The 24,449-nt window shown below is 59.3% G+C and overlaps 1 long non-coding RNA gene across 2 annotated transcripts in view; it reads left to right on the forward strand.

Annotated features, from left to right (window-relative positions):
- Positions 1 to 24,449, forward strand: part of LOC148134092 (uncharacterized) — a 78,534-nt gene that overhangs the window by 48,472 nt on the left and 5,613 nt on the right. Inside the window, exon 3 of one of the 2 annotated variants that reach the window (XR_015755919.1) lies at positions 21,817 to 22,493. The exons of the other annotated variant lie outside the window; for it this stretch is intronic. This is a non-coding gene — a long non-coding RNA (uncharacterized LOC148134092). Of the gene's footprint in view, positions 1 to 21,816; positions 22,494 to 24,449 lie in introns of those variants that run through there. 2 annotated transcript variants of the gene reach the window in all.

Here is a 24,449-nt window from a genome sequence, read left to right on the forward strand (position 1 = left end):
CTTCATCTCCCTCCCCCTCTCTCCTTCCATCTCTCCCCCCTCCCCATCGCTCTGCCTGTCTCTCCCCACTCTCTCTCCCCCTCTCTCTCCCCTCCCTCTCCCCTCACTCTCCCTCTCTCTCCCCACTCTCTTCCCCTCTCTCTCTCCCTCACTGTCTTCCCCCTCAATCTCACCCCCCGCTCTCTCACCCCCGCTTTCTCACCCCCACTCTCTCACCAACCTCTCTCACTTTCTCTTCCCCCTTTCTCTACACACTCTCTGTCTCTGACCCCTCTTTCTCCCCCTCTCTCCCCCTCTCTTGCCCCCCTCTCTCATCCCCCCTCTCTCACCAAACTCTCTCATGGGCGGCACGGTGGCACAGTGGTTAGCACTGCTGCCTCACAGCGCCAGAGACCCGGGTTCAATTCCCACCTAGGCGACTCTCTGTGAGGAGTTTGCACATTCTCCCCGTGTCTGCGTGGGTTTCCTCCGGGTGCTCCGGTTTCCTCCCACAATCCAAAAATGTGCAGGTTAGGTGAATTGAACATGCTAAATTGTCCGTAGTGTTAGGTACAGGGGTAAATGTAAGGGAATGGGTCTGGATGGTATACGCTTCGGCGGGTCGGTGTGGACTTGTTGGGCCGAAGGGCCTGTTTCCACACTGTAAGTAATCTAATCTAATCTAAGTAATCTAAAAAAAAACCTCTCTCCCGCTCTCTCTCCCTCTCTATCTCTCTCGCTTTCTCTTCCCACTTTCTCTACACACTCTCTGTCTCTGACCCCTCTTTCTCCCCCTCTCCCCCTCTTGCCCCCCTCACCAAACTCTCTCCCCTCTCACTCCCCCTCTCTCTCCCTCTCACTCTTCCCCCTTTCTCTCCACACTCTCTCTCTCTGCCCGCTCTCTCGCGCCTCTCTCTCTCGCCCCGTCTCTCCCCCCTCCTCGTCAATCTACCCGTGTCTCCCCCTCTCTGCCCCTCTATCGCCCCCCCCACTCTCTCCCCATTCTCTGCCCCCGCTCTCTCACCATCCCTCTCTCACCTCCCTCTCTCCACTCTCTCACCCTCTCTTTGTCTCTCTCGCCCTGTCTCTCCCCCTCTATCTCTCCCCCTCTATCTCTCCACCTCTCTCTCCCCTTCCCTCTCCCCTCTCTCTCCCCACCACTCCCTCCACTCTCTCTCCCTCTCTCTCTCACCCCCCTCACTCACATCCACACTCTCCCCATCTCTCTTTCCCCACTTTCTCACCATGCTTCTGCCCCGTCTCTCCCGCCCTCTCTCCCCTTTCTACCCCCTCTCTCCCCTTCCTTCTCCCTCCCCCTCTCTCTCACCCCCTCACTCACCCCCACACTCTCCCCATCTCTCTTCCCCCACTTTCTCCCCCCGCTTTCTGCCCCTCTCCCGTCCTCTCTCCCCCTCTCTCCCCCCTCCCTCTCTCTCCCCCCACTCCCTCCCCTCTCTCTCCCTCTCTCTCTCCCCCCCACTCACCCCCACGCTCTCCCCCACACTCTGCCCATCTCTCTTCCCCCACTTTCTCACCACGCTTCTGCCCCCTCTCTCCCCTCTCTCCCCCTCCCTCTCTCTCCCCGTCTCTCTTGCCTCTCTCTCACCATCTCTCTCCTCCTCACTACCCCTCTCCCTTGCCCCTTCTCCCTTGCTTCCTCTCCTTCCTCCTTTCGCCCTCCCTCTCTCGCCCGTATCACTCTGCCCCTCTCTCTGCCCCTTTGTCTCCACTCACTCTGTCGCCTCACTCTCCCTCCCTCTTTCACTTCCTCCCTCTCTCACCCCCTTCTCTCTCCCCTCTCTCCCCCCCCCCCGTCTCTCTTCCCCCTCTCTATCTCTCTCTACCACCTCTCTCTCTTCCCTCTCTCTCCCGTCCACTCTCCCCGCCTCTCTCCCCTCCTCTCTCCCCTTCTCTCTACCGTCTCTCTCAGCGCCTCTCTTGGCATCTCTCTCTCGCACCCCCTACCCCTCACTCTCTCTCTCTCCCCCTCTCTCTCTTCACTAAATCTCCCCCACTCTGTCATCTAGTTCTCTCCCACTCTCTCTCACTCCCTTCCTCCCTAACCCTCTCCCTCCACCACTCTCTACCCCACTCTCTCTCCCTCCACTCTCTCTTCCTCTCTCTCCCCCTCTCTCCCCCCTCTCTCTCCCCCTCTCTCTCCCTCGATTCTCTGTCCCCCTCCTTCTGGCACCCGACTCTCCCCTCTCTCTCCCCCACGCTCCCCCTCTCTCTCCCCCCTCTGTCTCCCCTCTCTCTCTCTCTCTGTCGATTCTCTGTCCCCCTTCCTCTGTTCCCCTCCCTCTGTCCCCCTACCTCTGGCCGCCTCCCTCTCTCCTCTCTCTCCTCTCTCTCTCCCTCCCGACTCTCCCCTCTCTCACCCCCACTCTGCCCCTCTAACCCCTCTCTCCTTTCCCCTTCTCTCCCCTTCTCTCTCCACTCTTTCTACCCCATCTCTCATCCACTCTCTCTATCCCCGTCTCTCTCTACCCCGCTCACCTTCTCTCTCTACCCCTCAAACTCTCTCTTCCCCCTCACTCTTCACCAAGTCTGTCGCCTAAATCTCTCCCCCTCTCTCTCTCCGTCTCTCACTCCCTAACTCTCTCACCCTCTCACTCTCCCCTCTCTCTGCCCCTCTCTCTCCCCCCACTCTCACCCTCTTTCAGTCCACCTCACTCCACCTCCCTCGCCCCCTTCCTCTCCTTCCCACACTCTCTCCCCGCCTCTCCCCCTCTCCCCGTCGCTCTCCCCGTCTCTCTACCCTTCTATCTCCCCTCCCTCGCCCCCTCTCTCTCCCCCTCACTCCCCACTCTCTTTCCCCACTCTCACCCCCATCTCTCTCCCTTTTCTCTCCCCCCGCTCTCACCCCCTCTCTGTCCGCCTCTCTCCCCCTCCCTCGCACCTTCCTCTCCATCCCCCTCTCTCACCCCGTCTCTACCCCCCTCTCTCCCCCTCACTCTTCCCTCTCTCTCCCCCACTCTCTTCCCCTACTCTCTCCCCATCTCTCTCCCCTCTCTCTCACCCCACTCTCACCCCCTTTCTGTCCCCCTCTCTCACCATCCCTCGCACCTTCCTCTCCCTTCCCCTCTCTCTCTCCCTGTCTCTCCTCATCCCTCTCCCCATTCTCTCCCCCTCTCTCTCCCCATCTCTCTCCCCCCACTATCTCTCCCTCTCTCTCCAGCCCACTGTCTGCCCTCCCTCTCACACCCCGCTCTCACCCCCGCTCTCTCATCCCCCTCCCTCCCCCTCTCTCCCTCTCACCCTCCTGGTCTCTCTTCCCCCATTTTTCTCCACACTCTCTCTCTCTGCCCCCCTCTCCCCCCTCTCTCACCCCCTACTCTCGCCTCCTATCTCGCCCCCTCTCTCCCCCCCACTCCCTCTGTCTCTCTCCCACCTCTCCCCGTCACTCTACCCGTCTCTCTCCCCCTCCCCCTCCTCCTCTCTCTCCTCCTCTTTCACTCCACCACTCTCTCCCCTCTTGCTCCCCCACTCTCTGCCCCCTCTCTCTAACACCCCGCTCTCTTAACACCGCTCTCTCACCCCGTCTCTCTCACCTCCCTCTCTCACCTCTCTCTCACCCTCTCTTTCTCTCTCTCACCCTGTCTCTCCCCCTCTATCGCTCCCCCTCTCTCTCCCTCACACTCTCCCGCTCTCTCTTCCGCCTTTCTCTCCAAACTCTCTCTCTCCCCCATCTCTCCCCTCTCTCTCCCCTCTCTCTTCCTGCTCTCTCTACTCCACCTCCCCCCTCTCCCCCTCTCACCCCCTGTCTCGCCCCCTCTCACCCCCTGCCTCGCCCCCTCTCTCGCCACCCTCTCTCACTCCCCTCTTTCTCTACCCATCTCTCTCGGATCCTCTCTCACCCCCTCTCGCCCCCCCCTTGCCCGCCTCTCTCGCCCCTCTCGTGCTCCCCTGTCTCCTTTCTCTCCCGCTCACTCTCGCCGTCTCTTTCCCCATCACTCTCCCCATCTCTCTCCCTTCTCACTCCCTGAGCTCTCTCACCGCGCTCTCACCCCCTTTCTGTCCCCCCTACACCTCCCTCGCCCCCTTCGTCTCCCTTTTCATCTCTCTCCCCGTCTCTCTCCCCCTCTCCCTGTCGCTCTCCCCGGCTCTCCCCCCTCTCCCCCCTCTCTCACCCCCTCTCTCTCCCCCTCTCTCTCCCTCTCCCTCTCCCCCTCCCTCTCTCCTCTCCTCTCTCTCCCCCTCTACCCCCTCTCTCCCCCTCTCTCTCTCATTCCCTGCACTCTCACCCCCGCTCTCTCGCCCTTGCTCTCTTACCACCGCGCTCTCACCCCTCTATCTCACCTCCCTCTCTCCCCTCTCTCACCCTCTCTTTCTCTCACTCGCCCTGTCTCTCCCCCTCTATCACTCCCCGTCTCTCTCCCTCTCACTCTCCCGCGCTCTCTTCTGCCTTTCTCTCCACTGTCTCTCTCTCTCTCCGCCCCTGCCTCACCCCTCTCTCTACCCTCTCTCTCCCTGCTCTCTCTACACCCCCTCTCCCCCTGCCCTGCCACCCTCTCACGCCCCCTCTCTCTACCCCTCTCTCGACCCCTCTCTCCCCCTCTCTCTACCCTGCTCTCTCGCATCCTCACTCCCCCTCTCTCTCCCCTCTCTCTCACCCCCTCTCGACCCCTCTCTCGCCCCCTCTCCACCCTCTCTCTCCCTCTCTCTCCCCCACTCTCTGCCCCCCTCTCTCATTTCCCGCTCTCTCGCCCCCGCTCTCTCACCCCTGCTCTCTCGCCCCGTCTCTCCACTCTCTCTCCCCCTCTCTCTCTTACCCTCTCTCTCCCCCTCTATCTCTCCCCCACTTTCTCACTCTCACTCTCCCGCTCTCTTTTCCACCTCCCCACACTCTCTCTCTCTCTGCCCCCTGTCTCTCCACATTTCTTTCACCCATCTCCCTCTTTCTCGCACCCCTCTCTCACCCTCCTGTCTCGCCCCACTCTCTCGCCACCCACTCTCATCCCCTCTTTTGTCCCTTCTATCGCCCCCCCAACTCTCCCCTGTCTCTCCCCAATCTCTCCCCGTGTCTCCCGCCTCTCCCCCTCTCTCCCGCCTCTCTCTCCCCTCCGTCTCTCCCTCTCTCTCCCACCCTCTCTCTCGCACCCTCTCTCTCCCTCTCTCTCTCCCCCTCTCTCTCACCCCATCTCGCCCCCTTGCCCGCCTCTCTCGTCCACTCTCGTGCGCTCTCTCTCCCCTCTCTCACCCCCTTTCTGTCCCCCTCTCTCCCCTTCCCTTGCCCCCTTCCTCTCCCTCCCCCTCTCTCCCCCTGTCTCTCCCCCCTCTCCCCGTCGCTCTCCCCGTCTCTCCTCCCTCTCCTCCTGTCTCCCATTCTCTCTGCCCCTTCCCTCTCCCCTCTCTCTCCCTCTCTCTCTCAACCCCCTCACTCACCCCTACCCTCTCCCCATCTCTCTTCCCCCACTTTCCCTCCCCGCTCTCTTCCCCTCTCTCCTCTCTCCCCCTCTCTCTCCACGCTCACTCTCTCTCCCCCTCTCTCTTGCCTCTCTCTCTCCCCGTCTCTCTCCTTCTCTCTCCTCCTCTCCCTTGCCCCTTCTCCCTTGCTTCCTTCCCACTTTCACCCTCCCTCTCTCGCCCATTCTCTCTGCCCCTCTCTCTGCCCCTCTCTCTCCCCTCACTCTGTCACCTCGCTCTTTCTCCCTCTCTCACTCCCTCCCTCTCTCACCCCCTCTCTCTCCCTTCTCTCTCCCCCTCTCTCCCCCATCTCTCTTCCCCCTCTCTATCTCTCTCTACCGCGTCTCTCTCTTCCCCCTCTCTCCCCCCTCTCCCCCTCTTTCCCCTCTCTCTTCCCTCCTCTCTCCCCTTCTCTCTACCGTCTCTCTCAGCCCCCCTCTGGGCACCTCTGTCTCGCACCCCCTCTCTCTACCCCTCACTCTCTCTCCCCTCTCTCTTCACTAACTCTCTCCCCCACACTGTCACCTAACTCTCACCCCTCTCTCTCACTCCCTCCCTCTCTCCCTCCCTAACCCTCTCCCTCCACCATTCTCTCCCCCCACTCTCTCCCCCACTCTCTCCCCACTCTCTCTGCCCACTCTCTCCCCCACTCTCTCTCCCCACTCTCTCCCCCACTCTCTCTCCCCCACTCTCTCTCCACTCTTTCTCACTCCCTCCCTCCCTAACCCTCTCTCTCCTCCATTCTCTCTCCCCCACTCTCTCTCCCACTCTCTCTTCCCCACTCTCTCCCCCCACTCTCTCCCCCTCTCTCTCTCCTATCTATCTCCCCCTCTCTCTCTCCCTCGATTCTCTGTCTTTCTCCCTCTGTCCCCCTTCCTCCGCCCCCCTCCCTCTGGCTCCCACTCTCTCCTCTCTCTCTCTCCACCCCGACTCTCCCCTCTCTCTCTCCCCCACTCTCCCCTTCTCTCTCCCCTCTCTCTCCCCCCCTCTCTCCCTCCATTCTCTGTCCCCCTCCCTATGTCCCCCTCTCTCTGTCCCCCTCCCTTTGTTCCCCTGCCTCTGGCCCCCTCGCTTTGTCCCCCTCTCTCTCCTCCTCTCTCTCCCCCACTGTCTCCCCTCTCTCTCTCCCCTCTCTATCTCCCCCCTCTCTCTCACTCCATTCTCTGGCCCCCTCCCTCTGTCCCCCTCCCTCTCGCCCCCTCTCTCTGTCCCCCTCTCTCTCCTCCTCTCACCCTTCCCCACTCTCACCCCACTCTCACCCCCACTCTCTCTCTCCACTCTCTCACACACTCTCTCTCCCCTCCCTCTCTCCCCCTCTCTCTCCCTCCATTCTCTGTCCCCTCCCTCTGCCCCCCTCCCTCTGTCCCCCTCCCTCTCCCCCACTCTCTTTCCCCACTCTCTTTCCCCACTCTTTTTCCCCACTCTCTCCACCACGCTCTACCCCCACTCTCACCCCCATCTCTCTCCCCTCTCTCTCCTCCGCTCTCACCCCCTTTCTGTCTCCCTCTCTCCCCCTTCCTCGCACCTTTCTCTCCCTCCCCCTCTCTCGCCCTGTCTCTCCCCTCTCCCCCCGTCGTTCTCCCTGTCTCTCTCCCCCTCTCACTCTCCCCTCTCTCTCCCCCACTCTCTTCCCCCACTCTCTGCCCCATCTCTCTCACCGCTCTCCCCCCGCTCTCACCCTCTTTCTGTCCCCCCTCTCTCACCCTCCCTCGCACCTTCCTCTCCCTCCCCCTCTCTCCCCCCTCTCCCTGTCACTCTCCCCATCTCTCTCCCCCTCTCTCTCGCCCTCTCCGTCTCTCTTCCCCCTCCCTATCTCTCTCTCTGCTGCCACTCTCTCTTCCCCCTCTCTCCATACCCCTCTCCCCCCCTTTAACTCCTCTCTCCCCCTCTCCCCTCCTCTCTCCCCTTCTCTCTACCCTCTCTCTCTTACCTTCTCTCTCTGCACCTCCCTCTCCCTCCCCTCTCTCTTCACTAACTCTCCCCCGACTCTGTCACCTAAATCTCTCCCCTCTCTCTCCAACCCTCTTCCTCCCTCACTCTCTCCCTCACTCTCTCCCCCACTCTCTCCCCACACTCTCTCCCCGTCTCTCTCTCCCCCTCTCTCTCCTCCTCTCTCTTTCCCTCCACTCTCCGTTCCCCTTCCTCTGTCCCCCTCTCTCTGTCCGCCTCTCTCTCCTCTCTGTCCCCCACTCTCCCCCTCTCCCCGCCTCCCCTTCTCTCCCCCTCCTTTCCCCCTCTCTCTCTCTACCCCACTGTCTCACCACCTCTCTCTATGTCTCTCTCTCTACCCCGCTCACCCCCTCTCTCGACCCCCAATCTCTCTCTCCTATCTCTCTTCACTAACTCTCTCTCTCACTCTGTCGCCTCAATCTCTCCCTCTATTTCCCTCTCTCACTCGCTGCCTCCCTCATGCTCTCACTCTCTCCTCTCTTTCACCACTCTCTTTCCCCACACTCTCCCCTACTCTCTTCACCCACTCTCACACCATCTCTCTCCCCTCTCTCTCTCTCCCTCTCTCTCTCGTCCCCCTCTTTATCTCTCCACTCTCTCTCCCCTTCCTCTCTCAACATCTCACTCTCCCCCCCTCTCTCTTTCCCACTCTCTCTGCACTGTCTCTCCCAATCTCACTCCCCCTCTTCCTCTCCCCCTTTCTCTGTCCCCGTCTCTTCCCACACCCCCCTGTCTTTCCCCTTTTCTCAACACCGACTCACACCCTCTCTCTCACCCCCTCTCCCACACCCTCTCTCACACCCTCTCTCTCCCCATTCTCACTCGCCCCCTGTCACCCCCTCTATCAAACCCCGTCTCACCCCACTCTCACACTCTATTTCTCCCCCTCCCTCCCACCTCACGCCAACCGCTCTCTCCCTAAACTCTCTCCCCTTTCTCTCCCCATCTCTCTGCCCCTTTCTTTCGCCCCCTCTCTCATCCCAGTCTCTCTACCTTCTCTCCCCTCTCTCACTCCCTCTCTCTTCCCCACTCTCTCTCTCTCCCCACTTTCTTTCAACCCCTCTCTCTCGCCCCACTCTCTCTCGCACCCGTTCTCTCCCACTCTCTCTCTCCCCACTCTCTCTTGCCCCACTTTCTTTCAACCCCTCTCTCTCGCCCCACTCTCTCTCGCCCCCTCTCTTTCAACCGCTCTCTCTCGCCCCCTCTCTCTCACCCCCCTCTCCCGCCCCCTCTCTCTCGCTCCCTCTCTCTCGCCTCACTCTCTCTCGCCCCACTCTCTCTCGCCCCCTCTCTTTCAATCCTTCTCTCTCGCCCCACTCTCTCTCACCCCCTCTTTCAACTCCTCTCTCGCCCCACTCTCTCTCGCCCCCTCTCTTTCAACCCCTCTCTCTCTCGCTCACACTCTCTCACCCCCTCTCTTTCAACCACTCTCTCTCGCCCCCTCTCACTCAGCCTTTCACTCCACCCATTTCTCACCACCCATCTCTCTTCGCACATCTCTCTCCCCTCTCTCTGCCCCTCTGTCTCCCACCCCTCTCTCCCCTCACTCTCTACCCCATCTCTCCCCCTCACTCTCTCCTCCCACTCTCTCCCCTCTCTCCCCCTCTCTCTCTGCACCTCTCTTGCCCCTCTCTCTCGCCTTTCTCTCTCACCCCCTCTCTCTCCTCCCACTCTCTCTCCCACTCTCTCTCCCCCTCTCTCTCCCACTCTCTCTCCCCCCTCTCATAGCTTCTCTCAACCCCTCTCTCACCACCTCTCTCACACCATCTATCTCCCCCCCCCTCTCTCTCTCCCCTCTCTCTCTTCCACTCTCTCTACCCCCCTCTGTCTCTCTCTCCCTCGGTCTATACCCCTGTTTCTCTACCCTCTCTCTCTCCCCTCTCTTCCCACCCCTCTCTCTTCCCCCTCTCTCCATCTCCCCTTTTTCTCGCCCCACTCTCTCTCCTCTCTCTCCTTCCCCTTTCTTTCTCCCTCCCCTCTCTCCTTCACCTCTCTCTCCGTTCTCTTACCCTGCTCTCTTACCCCGCTCTCTTACCCCAGTCTCTCTCCCCTCTCACCCAACGCACTCTCACCCCCACTCTCCCCACCCACTCTCCACCCCCACTCTACCCACCCACTTTCCCTCCCCCACTATTTCACCCCAGTCTCTCCCCATCAGTCTCTCCCCATCAGTCTCTCCCTCACTCTCTGCACCCTCTCTCCCCTCTCAATCTCCCCCTCTCTCCCTCTCTCTCAACGCCTCTCTCTCTCCCTCACTCTTTCCCAGCTCTCTTTCCCCCCTCTCTCCCCTCTCTCTCTTCCCCACTCTTGCCCCCTCTCCCCTCTCTCTCCCCGCTCTCTCCCCTACTCTCTCCCCACTCTTTATCCCCCCTCTAACCCCCCTCCCCCTCTCTCTCCACCTCTCTCCCCTCTCTCACCGTCTCTCCCCACCGCCCTTGCCCCTGTCTCTCACCCTACTCACCCCCCTCTCTTCCCCCTCTCTCTCCCCACTCTCTCCCCTACTCTCTCTCCCCCACTCTCTCCTCCTCTCTCGCGCCCTCTCTCTCCCTCTCCCCTCTCTCCCGCCTGTCTCTCCCCCTCTCTCTTCCCTCTCTCTCTCCCCTCTCCCCCCTCTGTCTCGCCCAGCTCTCGCATCCTCTCTTTCGCCTATCTCTCGCCCATCTCTCGCCCGTCTCTCGCCCCCTGTCTTGACCTCCTGTCTCGCCCCTCCTCTCTCGGTCCCTCTTTCACCCTACCCTCGCCCCCTCTCTCGCTCCCCACTCTTGTCCCCACTCTCACCCCACCATTGTCTCCACTCTCGCCCCTCTCTCTCCCCCTCTCTCTCACCCCTTCTCTCTCCCCTCTCTGCAGATCTCCCTCTCCCCTTCTCTCTCCCCTCTGTCTCTCCACCTCTCTCTCCACCGTCTCTCTACTCTCCTCTCTCTTCCCCCTCTCTTTACCTCCCTCTGTCTCTCTCCCCACTCTCTACTCTCTCTTCCGATCCCACTTCCCTCTCCAATTCCCCTCTCTATCTCCCCGCTCTCAATCTCCCCTTTCTCCACTTCTCCCCTCCCCCTGCATCCCCCTCTCTCCCCACTTTCTCCCCCACTCTCTCCCCGCACTGACTCCCCTCCCTCTCACCCCTCTCTCCCCCCTCCACTCACCCCCTCCCCTTTCCCGACCCCTCTGTCGACCCCACTCTCGCCCCCCTCTCCCTCTGCCCTCTCCCTCTTCCCCCTCGCTCTGCTCCCCTCTCCCAGTCCCTCTCCCTGCCGCTCTCTCTCCCCCTCTCTCTCTCCCCCTCACTCTGTCCAGCTCACTCTCTCCCCTCTCTCTCTGTCTACTCCCTCCCGCTCTCTCCCTCTCCCCTACTTCTCCCCGCTCTCCCACACGCTCTCTACCCCCTCTCTCTCTTCCCCTTCTCTCTGCGCCCTCTCTCTCCACGCCTCTCTCTATCCCATCTCTCCTCCTCCCCCTCCCTTTCCCCCTCACTCCCTCTCTCTCTCCTCCTCACTATCTCTCTCCCCCTCATTCTCTCTTCACTAACTCTCTCCCCAACTCTGTCACTGAACTCTCTCCTCTCTCTCTTCCTCTCTCACCCCTTCCCTCTCTCAATCCCTCCCTCACTCACCCTCTCACTCTCCCCATCTCTCCATCTCCCGTCTCCCCCTCCCGTCTCACCCGCTCTCTCTCCTCTCTCTCTCCCCTCTCTCCCCTCCTCTCTCTTCCCTCCTCTCTCTCCCCTCCTCTCTATCCCCTCTCCCCCTCTTTCTCCCCCTCTCTCTCCCCTCTCTCTCCCCTCCTCTCTCTCCCATCTCTCCACCATCTGTCTCCCCTCTCTCTCCCCCTCTCTCTCCCCCATCTTTCTCCTCCCTCTCTTGACCTCCTCTCTCTGTCCCCCTCTCTCTCTGTGCCCCACTTTCATTGTCCCCACTCTGTCCCCCTCGCAATGTCCACGCGCTCTCTGTCCTACCTGTCTCTCTGTCACCCCTCTCTCTGTCCCCACCCTCTCCGTTCTCCTCTCTCTGTGCCCCCACTCTCTGTCCACCCTCTCTGTCCCCCCTCTCTGACCCCGTCTCTCTGTCCATGCTCTCTCTCCATTCCTCCCTCTGTCCCCGTCTCTCTGTCCCCCCTCTCACTCCATTGCATTCTCTCTGTCCCCCCCTCTCTCTGCCCCCCCTCCCTGCCCCCTCTCTCTGGCCCCCTCTCTCTCCGTTCCCCTCTCTCTGTCCACCTCCTCTCTGTCCCCCTCCTCTCTGTGCACCCTCCTCTCTATCCCGCCTCTCTCTGACCCCTCTCTCTGCCCACTCTCTCTGGCCCCCCATTCACTGTCCCCCTCTCTGTCCATCCTCTCTCTCTCCCCATCTCTCCCCTCCCTCTCTCCCCCCACTCTCTTGCCTCCCTCTCTCTCTGCCCCCTCTCTCTCTGACTGCCCCTCTCTCTGTCTCCCACTCTCTCTCCCCACTCTCTGTCCCTTCATTTCTCTGTACCCCTCTCTCAATGCCCCCGTCTCCCTCCGTTGCCCTTTCTCTGTCCTCCTCTCTGGCCCCCTCCTCTCTGTCACCCTCTCTCTGTCCCCCTCTCTCTGTCCCCCCTTGCTCAATTCCCCCCTCTCTGACCCCCTCTCTCTGTCCCCCCTCTCTCTCCCCCCCCCCCCCGACCCTCCTCTCTGTCCCCACTCTCTGTCCCCATCTCTCTGGCCCCCACTCTCTCCGTTCCCCCTCTCTTGCCCCCGCTCTCTCTCTGCCCCTTATCTCTCTGACCGCCCCCCTCTCTCTGTGCCCCTCTCTCTCCGTTCACCTCTCTTTGTCCTCTCTCTCTCTGTCCTCCAATTCTCTGTCCCCCTCTCTCTGTCCCCCTCTCTCTGTCCCCCTCTCTCCGTTCCCCTCTCTCTGTCCCCACTCTCTCTATCCCCCTCTCTCTGTCCCCCCTCAGTCCGCTTCTCTCTGCCCCCGTCTCTGTGTCCACCCTCTTTCTATCCCCCCTCTCTCTGTCACCCTCTCTCCCTGTCACACATCTCTCTGTCCCCCCTCTCTCTGTCCCCCCTCTCTCTGTCCCCCTCTCTCGCTGTCACCCACTCTCTGTCCCCCTTCTCTCTGACCCCCTCCTCTCTGTCCCCTCCTCTCTGTCCCCTACTCTCTGTCCCCCCTCTTCTCTGTCCCCCTCTCTCTCTGCCCCCTCTCTCTGTCTGCCCAATCACTGTCCCCCTCTCTGTCCACCCTCTCTCTCTCTTCCCCCTCTTTTTACCCCCCTTTCTCTCCCCATCTCTTCCCTCACTCTCTCCCACCACTCTCTTGCCCCCCTCTCTCTGCCCCTTCTCTCTCTGACCGTCCCTCTCTCTCTGTCCCCCTCTCTCTGTCCCCCCACTCTGTTCCCCATCTCTCTACGCCCTCTCTCTCCCCTCTCACTCCATCCTCTCTTTTCCCCATTCTCTTGTCCCCCTCTCTGTCTGTCCCCCCTCTCTCTCTGATTCCCTCTCTCTATCCCCCTCTCTCTTTGATCCCCTCTCTCTCTGACCAAGCCCTCTCTGGCCCCCTCCTCTCTGCCCCCTCTCTCTGTCCCTCTCTTTCTCTGTCCCTCCATCTTTCTGTCACCACTCTCTCTGGCCGCCCGCTCTGTCCCCCTCTCTCTTTCCCCCCTCTTTCTTTCCACCCTCTCTCTGCCCCCCTCTTTCTGTCCACCCCTCTCTCTGTACCCTCCTCTCCCTCTGTCCCCATCTCTCTGTCCACCCCGTCTCTCTGTCCTCCATCTCTCTCTTTCTCCTCTCTCTCTGGCACCCCCTCACTCTGTCCCCTCTCTCTGTCCCCACTCTCCCTGCCCCCCTCTCTCTCTGTCCCCCTCTCTCTCTGCCCCCTCTCTCTGTCCCCCTGTGTCTCTGTCCCCCTCTCTCTGTACAGCTCTCTCTGCCCCCTCTGCCGCCCCTCTCTCTGTGACCCTCAATCTCTCTGCACCGCCCCCACCCCACCGTCTCTCCCGCTCTCTGTTCCCCTCTCTCGGTCCCCCTCTCTCTCTGCCCCTCTTTCTCTCTGTCCCCCCGCTCTCAGTACGCCCCATCTGTCACCCTCTCTCAATCCTTCTCTCTGTGCCCCCTCTCCGTCCCCCTGCCCCCCTGCTACGCCCCCGTCTCTCTGTCTCCCCTCTCACACTGTCCCGACTCTCTCTGTTCCCCCTCTCTCTATCCCCCTCTCTCTGTACCACCTCTCTCTGTCCTCCCTCTCTCTCTGTCCGCCTCTCTCTCTCCCCCTCTTCCTCTGTCCCCCTCTCTCTGTCCCCTCACTCTGTCCCCCTCTTCCTCTGTCCCCCTCTCTCTCTGTCCTCCTCTCTCTCTGTCACCCCTCTCTCTTCCCCCTCTGCCCCCTCTCTCTGACTCCCTCTCCCTGTGTTCCCTACTCTCTCAGTCCCCCTCTCTCTCTGTCCCCACTCTCTCTGTCCGCCCACTCTTTCCCCCTCTCTCTTCCCCCCTTTTTCTTTCCACCCTCTCTCTGTCCCCCTCTTTCTGTCAACCCCTCTCTATGTACCCTCCTCTCCCTCTGTCCCCACTCTCTCTCCACCCCCTCTCTCTGTCCCCACTCTCTCACTTTCTCTCCTCTCTCTTTCCCCCCGCTCTGTCCCCCTCTGTCTGTCCCCACTCTCTCTATCACCCTCAGTCTGTCCCCATCTCTCTGTCCACCCCCCTCTCTCCTTCCCCACTCTCTGTCTGTCCCCTATCTCTGTCCCCCCACTCTCTGTCCCCCATCTCTGTACCCCCTGCTCTGTCACCCACCTCTCTGTCCCCACTCTCTCTGTCACCTTCTCACTCTGTCCCTTCCTCTCCCTCTGTTCCCATCTCTCTGTCCACCCTCTCTCTCTGTCCGCCTCTCTCTGTCCCCCTCTTTCTCTGTCCCTCCCTCTCTCTGTCCCCACTCTCTGTCCTCCCCCTCTGTCCCCGTTTCTGTTTCTCCCTTCTTTCTTTCCACCCTCTCTCTGTCCCCTCTTTCTGTCCACCCCTCTCTGTGTCCCCCTCTCTCTGTACCCCCTCTCTGTCCGTTCCCCTCTTTCTGTCCCCTCTTCTCTATCCCTCCTCTCTGGCCCCCCTCTCTCTCCGTTCCCCACTCTCTGCCCCCCCCTCTCTCTATCCTCTTCTCTCTATCCCCCTCTCTCTATCCACCTCTCTGTCTCCCCTCTCTCTGTCCCCCCTCTCTCTATCCCCCTCTCTCTGTACCACCTCTCTCTGTCACCCCTCTCTCTTCCCCCTCTGCCCCCACTGACCCCCTCTCCCTCTGTTCTCTCCTCTCTCCGTCCCACTCTCTCTGTCCCCCACTCTCTGCACCCCCTCTCTCTCTGTCCCCCCCCCCTCCGTCCCTAGCTCTCTCTCTGTCCACCTCTCTGTGTACACCTCTCTCTGCCCCCTCTGCCGCCCTCTCTCTGTGAACCCCACTCTCTCTGTCTCCCACCCCTGTCTCTCCCCTCTCTGTCCCCCTCTCTCGGTCCCCCTCTCTCTGCCCCTCCTTCTCTCTGTCACCACGCTCTCAGTCCGCCCACTCTGAACCCCCTCTCTCATTCCCTTCTCTCTGTCCCCCCATCTCTGTCCCCCTGCCCCCTCTACTGCGCCCCAGTCTCTCTGTCTCCCCTCTCTCACTGCCCCCACTCTCTCTGTCCCCTTTCTCTCTGTCCCACCTTCTCCCTGTACGCCCCTCTGTCACCCCTCTCTCTCCCCCCTCCCTCTGTCCCCCTCTCTCTATCCCCCTCTCTTTGTCCCCCCTCTGTCCCCCCCCCCTCTCTCCGTTCCCCTCTCTCTCTGTCCCCCTCTTTCTATCCCCCTTCTCTCTGTCGCCCCATCCACCTCTCTCTGACCCCTCACGCCTCTTTCTGTCCCTCTCTCGCTGTCCCCCCCTCTCAATCCCCCCTGTCTCCACTGTCCCCCCTCGTTTTACCCAACTCTCTGTCCTCCTCTCTCTGTCCCTCTCTCTCGGTACCCCTCTCTCCCTGTCACCCCTCTGTCTGTCCCCCCTCTTTCTGTACCCTCCTCTCCCTCTGTCTCCATCTCTCTGTCCACCTCTCTCTCTGTCCCCCCACTCACTATCACCCTCTCTCTGTCCACACTCTCTCTCTATCCCCTCTCTTTACCCCCTCTCTCCCCATCTCTCCCCTACCTCTCTCTCGCCACTCTCTTGTCACCCTCTCCATCTCTGTCCCCTCCCTCTCTGACCGCCCCCTCTCTGTCCCCTCGTCTCTGCCCCCCTCTCTCTGTCCCACCCTCTCTCTGTCACCACTTTCTCTGTTCACCCCCCTCTCCCTGTCCCCACTCTCTCTGTCCCCCTATCTCTGCCCCCCCTCTGTCCCCCCGTCCCCCCTTCTCTGTACGCCCTCCTCTGTCATGCTCCTCTCTCTCCCACTCTCTCTGTCACCTCCTCACTCTGTCCCTCCCTCTCCCTCTGTACCCCTCTCTCTGTCCCCCCACTCTCTTCCCCATCTCTCTATGCCCTCTCTCTCTCCTATCACTCCATCCTCTCTCTTCCCCATTCTCTTGTCCCCCTCTCTGTCTGTCCCCCCTCTCTCTCTGACCCCTCTCTCTGACCAAGCCCTCTCTCTCCTCCTCTCTCTGACCCCTCTCTCTCTATCCCCCTCTCTCTTTGACCCCCTCTCTCTCTGTCACCCCTCTCTCTTCCCCCTCTGACCCCCCTCTGACCAGCTCTCCCTCTGTTCCCTCCTCTCTCTGTCCTTCTTTCTCTGTCCCCCCTCTCTCTCTCGGTTCCCCCGCTCTGTCCCCCTCTCTCGGTCCCCACTCTCTCTGTCCCTCTCTTTCTCTGTCCCTCCATCTTTCTGTCACCACTCTCTCTGTCCGCCCGCTCTGTCCCCATCTCTCTTTCCCCCTCCTTCTTTCCACCCTCTCACTGTCCCCCTCTTTCTGTCCACCCCTATCTCTGTACCCTCCTCTCCTTCTGTCCCCATCTCTCTGTCCACCCCGTCTCTCCATCCCCCATCTCTCTCTTTCTCCCCTCTCTCTGGCACCCCCTCTCTCGGTCCCCACTCTCTCTCTGTCACCCTGTCTCTGAACCCCTCTCTCTCTGTCACCCCTCTCTCTTCCCCCTCTGACCCCCCTCTGACCAGCTCTCCCTCTGTTCCCTCCTCTCTCTGTCCTTCTTTCTCTGTCCCCCCTCTCTCTCTCGGTTCCCCCGCTCTGTCCCCCTCTCTCGGTCCCCACTCTCTCTGCCCCCTCTCTCTCTGTCCCCCTCTCTCTTTCCTCTCTCTCTCTCTGTATCCCCCTCTCTCGCTGTCTTCCTCTCACTGTCCCCCCACTCTCTGTCCCCCCCCTCTCTGTCCCCCCTCTCTCTCTGTCCCCCCTGTCTCTCTGTACCCCTCTCTCAGTACAGCTCTCTCTGCCCCCTCTGCCGCCCCTCTCTCTGTGACCCCCAAACTCTCTGCACCCCCCCCCCCCACCCCACCATCTCTCCCGCTCTCTGTCCCCCTCTCTCGGTCCCCCTCTCTCTCTGCCTCTCCTTCTCTCTTTTTCCCCGCTCTCAGTACGCCCCATCTGTCACCCTCTCTCATTCCCCCTCTATGTGCCCCTTCTCCGTCCCCCTGCCCCCCTACTACGCCCCCGTCTCTCTGTCTCCCCTCTCTCACTGTCCCGACTCGCTCTGTTCCCCCTCTCTCCATCCCCCTCTCTCTGTACCACCTCTCTCTGTCCTCCCTCTCTCTCTGTCCGCCTCTCTCTCTCCCTCCTCTTCCACTGTCCCCCTAACTCTGTCCCCCCGTCTTCCTCTGTCCCCCTCTCTCTCTGTCCTCCTCTCTCTCTGTCACCCCTCTCTCTGACCCCCTCTCCCTCTGTTCCCTCCTCTCTCAGTCCCCCTCTCTCTCTGTCCCCACTCTCTCTGTCCGCCCGCTCTGTCCCCCTCTCTCTTCCCCCCCTCTTTCTTTCCACTCTCTCTCTGTCCCCATTCTCTCTGTCCACCCCTCTCTCTGTACCCTCCTCTCCCTCTGTCACCACCTTTCGGTCCACCCCCCTCTCTGTCCCCACTCTCTCACTTTCTCCCCTCTCTCTGTCCCCCCCCTCTCTGTCCCCCCGCTCTGTCCCCCTCTGTCTGTCACCCTCCTCCCTGTCCCCATTCTCTCTGTCCACCCCTCTCTCTGTACATTCCTCTCAGTCTGTCCCCATCTCTCTGTCCACCCCCCTCTCTCTGTCCCCACTCTCTCTCTGTCCCCTATCTCTGCCTCCCCTCTCTCTGTCCCCCTCTCTGTACCCCCTGCTCTGTCACCCTCCTCTCTGTCCTCCCTCTCTCTGTCCACCCTTTCTCTGTCCCTCCCTCTCTCTGTCCCCACTCTCTGTCCGCCCCCTCTGTCCCCCTCTCTCTTTCTCCCTTCTTTCTTTCCACCCTCTCTCTGTCCCCTCTTTCTGTCCACCCCTCTTTGTGCCCCCCTCTCTCTGTACCCTCTCTCTGTCCGTTCCCCTCTTTCTGTCCCCACTTCTCTATCCCTCCTCTCTGTTCCCCCTCTCTCTCCGTTCCCCTCTCTCTGTCCCCCCTCTCTATCCCCCTCTCTCTATCCCCCTCTCTCTATCCCCCTCTCTGTCCCCCCTCTCTCTGTCCCCCCCTCTCTATAACCCCCTCTCTGTCCCCCCATCTCTGTCCCCTTGCCCACTCTACTGCGCCCCCGTCTCTCTGTCTCCCCTCTCTCACTGTCCCCACTCTCTCTGTCCCATCTCTCTTGTCCCTCCTTCTCCCTGTACCCCCCTCTGTCACCCCTCTCTCTGTCCCCCTCTCTCTGCCCCCCTCTCTCTGTCCCCCCTCTCTGTCCCACCCTCTTTCTGTCCCCACTCTCTCTGCCCGTCCACTCTGTCCCCCTCTGTCTTTCCTCCTCTTTCTTTCCCACGCTCTCTCTGCCCTCTTCTTTCTGTCCCCCTCTCTCTGCCACCCTCTCTCTGTCCCCCTCTCTCTGTCCTCCGTTCTCTGTGCCCCCTCTTTCCACCCCCCAGTCCCCCCTCTCTCCGTTCCACTCTCTCTGTCCCCCCTCTTTCTATTCCCCTTCTCTCTGTACCCCATCCCTCTCTCTCTGACCCCCACGCCTCTCTCTGTCCCTCTCTCACTTCCCCCCTCTCTCAATCCCCCCTGTCTCCCCTGTCCCCCTCGTTTTACCCCTCTCTCTGTCCCCCTCTCTCTGTCCCTCTCTCTCTGTACCCCTCTATCCCTGTCACCCCTCTGTCTGTCCCCCCTCTCTCTGTACCCTCCTCTCCCTCTGTCTCCATCTCTCTGTTCACCTCTCTCTCTCTGCCCCCCCACTCACTATCCCCCTCTCTCTGTCCACACTCTCTCTCTTCCTCCTCTCTTTACCCCCCTCTCTCCCCATCTCTCCCCTACCTCACTCCCGCCACTCTCTTGTACCCCCCTCTCTCTCTGTCCCCTCCCTCTCTGAACGCACCCCTCTCTGTCCCCTCCCACTCTGACCGCCCCCCTCTCTGTCCCCCCTCTCTCTGTCCCACCTTCTTTCTGTCCCCACTCTCTCTGTCCGTCCACTCTGTCCCCCTGTCTTTCCACCTCTTTCTTTCCCACGCTCTCTCTGCCCTCTTCTTTCTGTCCCCCTCTCCCTGCCACCCTCTCTCTATCCCCCTCTCTCTGTCCTCCGTTCTCTGTCCCCTCCCTCCCTCTCTGCCCCCTCTCTCTCTGCCCCTCTCTCTCTGCCCTTTCTCTCCGCCCCCCTCTCTGTCCCCCTCTCTCTGTCCCCCTCTCTCTGACCCCCTCTCTTTGTCCCCTCTCTCTGCGTCCCCCCTTCTCTCTCTGTCCCCTCCCTCTCTCTCTTTCCCCCTCTCTCTGTCCCCCGTCCCCTTTCTCTCTGTCACCCCCTCTCTGTTCCCCCCTCTCTGTCCCCCTCTCTCGGTCCCCCTATACTCCTCTCTCTGCCCCCCCTCTGTACCCCACTTTTTCTGTCCCCACTGTCTCTTTCCCTCCTCTCCCCGCTCTGTGTTCCTGTCTGTCCCCCTTCTCTGTTCCGTCACTCTCTCTCCACCCCTCTCTCTCTGTCCCCCGTCTCTCTCTGCCCCTCTTTCTCTGTCACTCTCTCTCTCTGTCACCTCCCTCTCTCTGTCCCACTCTCTCTGTACCCCCTCTCCCCACTCTGTCCTGCATCTCTCTGTCCCCCTCTGTCTCTGTCCCCCTCTCTCTGTCCCCCTCTCTCTCTGTCCCCTCTCTCTGCCCCCTCTCTCTGTCCCCCTCTCTCTGTGCCCCCTCTCTCGGTGTCCCCCTCTCACTCCCTCCTCTCTCTGTCACCTCCCTGTCTGTCCCCCCGTCCCCCTCTGTCCCCCACTCTCTCCATCCCCCACTATCTGTCGCCTCTCTCTGTCCCCAACTCTCTGTCCCCCTCTCTCTCTGTTCCCCACTCTCTGCCTCCCCCTCTCAGTCCCCCTCTCTCTGTCCCCCTCTCTCTCCCGTTCTCTTTGTCCGCATCTCTCTGTCATCCCTTTCTCTCTGTCCCTCTCTCCCTGTCCCCCTCTCTCTGCCCCCATCTCTCCGACCCCTCTCTCTGTCCCCCTTTCTCTGTCCCCCTCTCTCAGTCCCCCTCTCTCTCATCCCCCTCTCTCTCCCGTTCTTTCTGTCCCCATCTCTCTGCCCCCCCTTCTCTCTGTCCCTCTCTCTCTGTCCCCCTCTCTCTGTGCCCCTCTCTCTCTGTCCCCCTCTCTCATTCCCCCTCTCTCTGACCCCTCTCTCTTTCCCTCTTTCTCTGTCCCTCTCTCTCTGTCCCCCTCTCTCTGTTCCCCTCTCTCCCGTTCTCTCTGTCCCCATCTCTCTGTCCCCATCTTTCTGTCCCCATCTCTCTGAACCCCTCTCTCTGTCCCCCATTTCTCTCTGTACCTCTCTCTCTGTCCCCCTCTCTCTGTCCCCATCTCTCTCTGTCCCCCTCTCTCTCTCTGTCCCCCACTCTCTGTCCCCCTCTCTCTCTGTCCCCCCCTCTCTATGTCCCCCTCCCTCTCTGTCCCTCTCTCTCTGTCTCCCCTCTCTCTGTCCCCTACTCTCTGACCCCTCTCTCGTTATGTCTTCCACTATTTCTCTCTCTCTCTCCCTCACCTTTTCTCTCCCTTGCACCCCCCCCCCTCCTCTCTCTCCCTCTCTCCCTGCTCCTTCACTCTCTCTCTACCTTCTCTCACTCTCGATCCACCTACCTCGGTCTCTCTTTCTCCCCACCTCCCTCAGTTTCTCTCTGACTAAATATCTCTTCCGCCTGCCCCTCCCTCCCTCTCTGACGCAGCCTGTCTCCCTGACGCGTCCACCTCCCTCTGATCCAGAAACTGGGAAGGCGGGTAGTGGGTGGTGCTGTGGCTGCATGTGGTTGGAGGGGTGGTTGTGAGATGATAGAGAGATGTGGGAGGTGAGAGGAGGGGGAAAAATGGAGTAGAGACGGAATTGCGGGAGGGAGACAGCCGGCAGGACAGAGAGAGAGTGCAGGGGAGGGGGAGAGGAAAGAGTGGAAGCAGGTGGAGAGAGTGGGGGAGAGGAAATGGGGAGGACAGGTTGGAATGGGAGGGACAGAGGGAGTTAAACCCAGCTCCTGAGCTCAGGGCGCGGTGCCCTCCCCTTCCCTGAGGACCAGGACTTGGGGCTGAGTCTGTCTCTCTCCAGCTCAGCTTCTCCAACACAAAGACACACAACAACATCGGTCGCTCTGCTGCTGGGCCCGCTTTAATAAACATTTTTATTGGTTACAAATGGAAATGATGGATACAGTCAGTGGGATGGTGCCTTTTCTCACTGGCCCCTGAGTTGTGAGAAACATTGAAATGTTTCCCTGTAACCCCCCCTGTGGGATAAGGATGGACAACCCAGCGCTACCCTCAGTCTGTTACCATAGCGACAGGCTGCTCCATCGCTGAAACATTGAACTGAAATGAGAAAATCCCGGATGGGATTAATGAAGGAATTTGATGGATGGATGGATTTGGGTGAAGGGATATTTCAGCACATTCTTCAGCTGCTGCCTGAACTTAGTCTGGGTCACGGCATAAATCGCGGTGTTTGTGCAGCAACTGAGGAGCTGCAGCATGAAGCCCAATTCCTTCACAATGTAATGGAGATTCACAGACCGATACCCAAACTCATACAACCGTCTCCATATAGAATACAGCATTAACGTTGACCATAACAGGATGAAATTGGCCGAGATCACAAACAGTAAAATGATGGATTTTTTCCGGTTTCTCATTTCAGTGTCAGACTGAGCGTCCCCATTGGTGTGAGCACGGAGTCTCCTGCGGGCTCTGCTGGTCACTACAATGTGTCTGACGGTGAGAACATTGAGCAGCAGAATCAGGAGAAATGGGACACACGGGGTTAGAATGTTGTGGAGGAACTCGATTGTGACCCAGACAATGGAGTAATAAACAGCGACTGTTACATCACAAAACCAGGGGTCGTTCACCAGCCAATACCGAGCCGTGAGCATAAAATACCAGAAAATGTCCTTTAAACAGCTCAGCACAGTCACTGCTCCCAGAACCACATCCGCCGTCTTCTCACTGCAATATTTACTTTTCAGCTTCTGGCAACAAATGGCCACAAACCGATCAAAGGTGAAAGTGACGGTGAACCAGACAGAGCAGTCAGTGGCTGCATACAGCAGGACGGCGTGGATATTACACACCGGGACGGAGTACAGGAAATAAAACTGTTCCCGATAAACAATGGGAATGTGTCTCAGGATCAGGTCGAGGATAATGACCAGGAGATCCGCCGCTGCCATGGCCCCCAGGTAACGTCTGACACATGGAGACAATCCACAATCTTTATAAAGCAGGACGTAGATGGTCACTACGTTAACTGTGAGGAAGGAAAACAAACCCATTATCCATCAGCCTGGAGGCAAAGGGACCCGTTTGATCGGGACCCAGTGAGATTTCCAAATGTGTCCCTGCATTCAGGGATTTATTAAAATTATTGGAGCTGGAATAACAAATGGGAAGGTCGGAATTACTGACAAAAATATGACATTAAACCACAAGAAACCCTGCCTCCCCAAACACACCGAGACACATCCATAAGGACAGATGGTTTCTAGAACATTCCCACACACTCGATCACTCGAGAGCAGACGCAGGTCACTCCTTCCCAGTTCCTAATACGGAGGGTGGGAACGTTGCTGTCCTGAAGGATTCTCTCCCAGTTTCCTGAAGACAAACGGAGTTTGGGAATTTCTGTGTTTTGGTCTAAATTGTGGTCGATCCTGTGACGTGGAGAAATATAAACGCAGGGAAAATGTATTCACCCCTTTAACTGCCTGAGGGGCCTTCGGAACATTGTCTCCTTCTCCCTGGAACGGGATCTCTTCCCTCGGGATCTTATCATTTGTTCAATTCACTGTCGTCCGGCCGTTCACAAACAATGTCAGGGACAGAACGTTCCGGGGAATGTCAGTTATAGAATGTTGGGGACAGAACGTTCCGGGGAATGTCAGTTATAGAATGTCAGGGACTGAGCGTTCCGGGGAATGTCAGTTATAGAATGTTGGGGACAGAACGTTCCGGGGAATGGCAGTTATAGAATGTTGGGGACAGAACGTTCCGGGGAATGTCAGTTACAGAATGTTGGGGACAGAACGCTCCGGGGAATGTCAGTTACAGAATGTCGGGGACAGAACGTTCCGGGGAATGGCAGTTATGGAATGTCGGGGACAGAACATGCCGGGGAACTCTTTGACCTGTCCATCACCTTTCCCCCTACCCACCCCATCAACATGATGCACTGTGCATGGGCACACTGTAACATTAATGGGGTGAGAGACAGAGGGTCCAATCACAGGAATGGGCATTAAAGGCATTGCCAGATCAGCTTAAAGGGTTAGATATACCACATTCTCAATCCAACGCACAGAACCAGTCCAGAAACTATCGACCCAGAGGAGATAGCTGTTCATCGTGGAACACTGTGTCGACCAGGCCAGTGTACTGCTCAGTACAACCCAGCAATCTGTCCAGATTCATCCATTACACTGGTCAATGCAATCCAGCGATCTGTCCAGAGTGGAGTACTGCAGACTACAGCAGTGCATTGATCTATAAACCCGGACTAGATATCTGTCCAGCACTGGGAGCTGTGCTGACCACAATAGGGCACTCATGTGTGAACCTGAAACAAATATCCATCCAGCATGGGGAGCTGCACAGACCACATCATTGCATTATCTATAAACCTCAACCAGAATGACTGACCAGCACAGCGATCTGTGCAGTGATCACCCGTGAATTAATCTGCATCCCAGGAGCAGTTACCCTCCAAGTGAGTAGGACTGTGTACACCATCCCAGTTCATTGATCTGTGACCCAGAAGCAGTTACCCTCCCAGCATGTAGGATGTTGTACTCAACCCCAGTGCATTGATCTGTAAACCAGGACCAGTTACCCTTGCAGCATGTATGACTGTGTACCTTACCCCAGTGCATTGATCTGTAACCCAGGAGCAGTTACCCTCGCAGCATGTAGGACTGTGTACACCACTCGAGTGCATTGATCTGCAACCCAGGAGCACTTACACTCCCAGCATGTAAGACTGTGTACATCACCCAGTGCATTGATCTGAAACCCAGGAGCAGTTACCCTCCCAGCATGTAGGACTATGTACACCATCCCAGTGCATTGATCTATAACCCAGGAGCAGTTACCCTCCCAGCATGTAGGACTGTGTACACCATCCCAGTGCATTGATCTGTAAACCAGGAGCAGTTACCCTCCCAGCATGTAGGACAGTGTACACCACCCCAGTGCAGTGATCTGCAACCCAGGAGCAGTTACCCTCCCAGCATGTAGGACTGTGTACACCATCCCAGTGCATTGATCTGTAAACCAGGAGCAGTTACCCTCCCAGCATGTAGGACAGTGTACACCACCCCAGTGCAGTGATCTGCAACCCAGGAGCAGTTACCCTCCCAGCATGTAGGACTGTGTACACCATCCCAGTGCATTGATCTATAACCCAGGAGCAGTTACCCTCCCAGCATGTAGGACTGTGTACACCATCCCAGTGCATTGATCTATAACCCAGGAGCAGTTACCCTCCCAGCATGTAGGACTGTGTACACCATCCCAGTGCATTGATCTATAACCCAGGAGCAGTTACCCTCCCAGCATGTAGGACTGTGTACACCACCCCAGTGCATTGCTCAGTAACACTGTGTTA

This window comes from Chiloscyllium plagiosum, unplaced genomic scaffold (genome assembly GCF_037043375.1).
Source record: "Chiloscyllium plagiosum isolate Xiang-an unplaced genomic scaffold, Cpla_swu_hap1 HiC_scaffold_86, whole genome shotgun sequence".
In the NCBI taxonomy this organism is placed as follows: Eukaryota; Metazoa; Chordata; class Chondrichthyes; order Orectolobiformes; family Hemiscylliidae; genus Chiloscyllium; species Chiloscyllium plagiosum.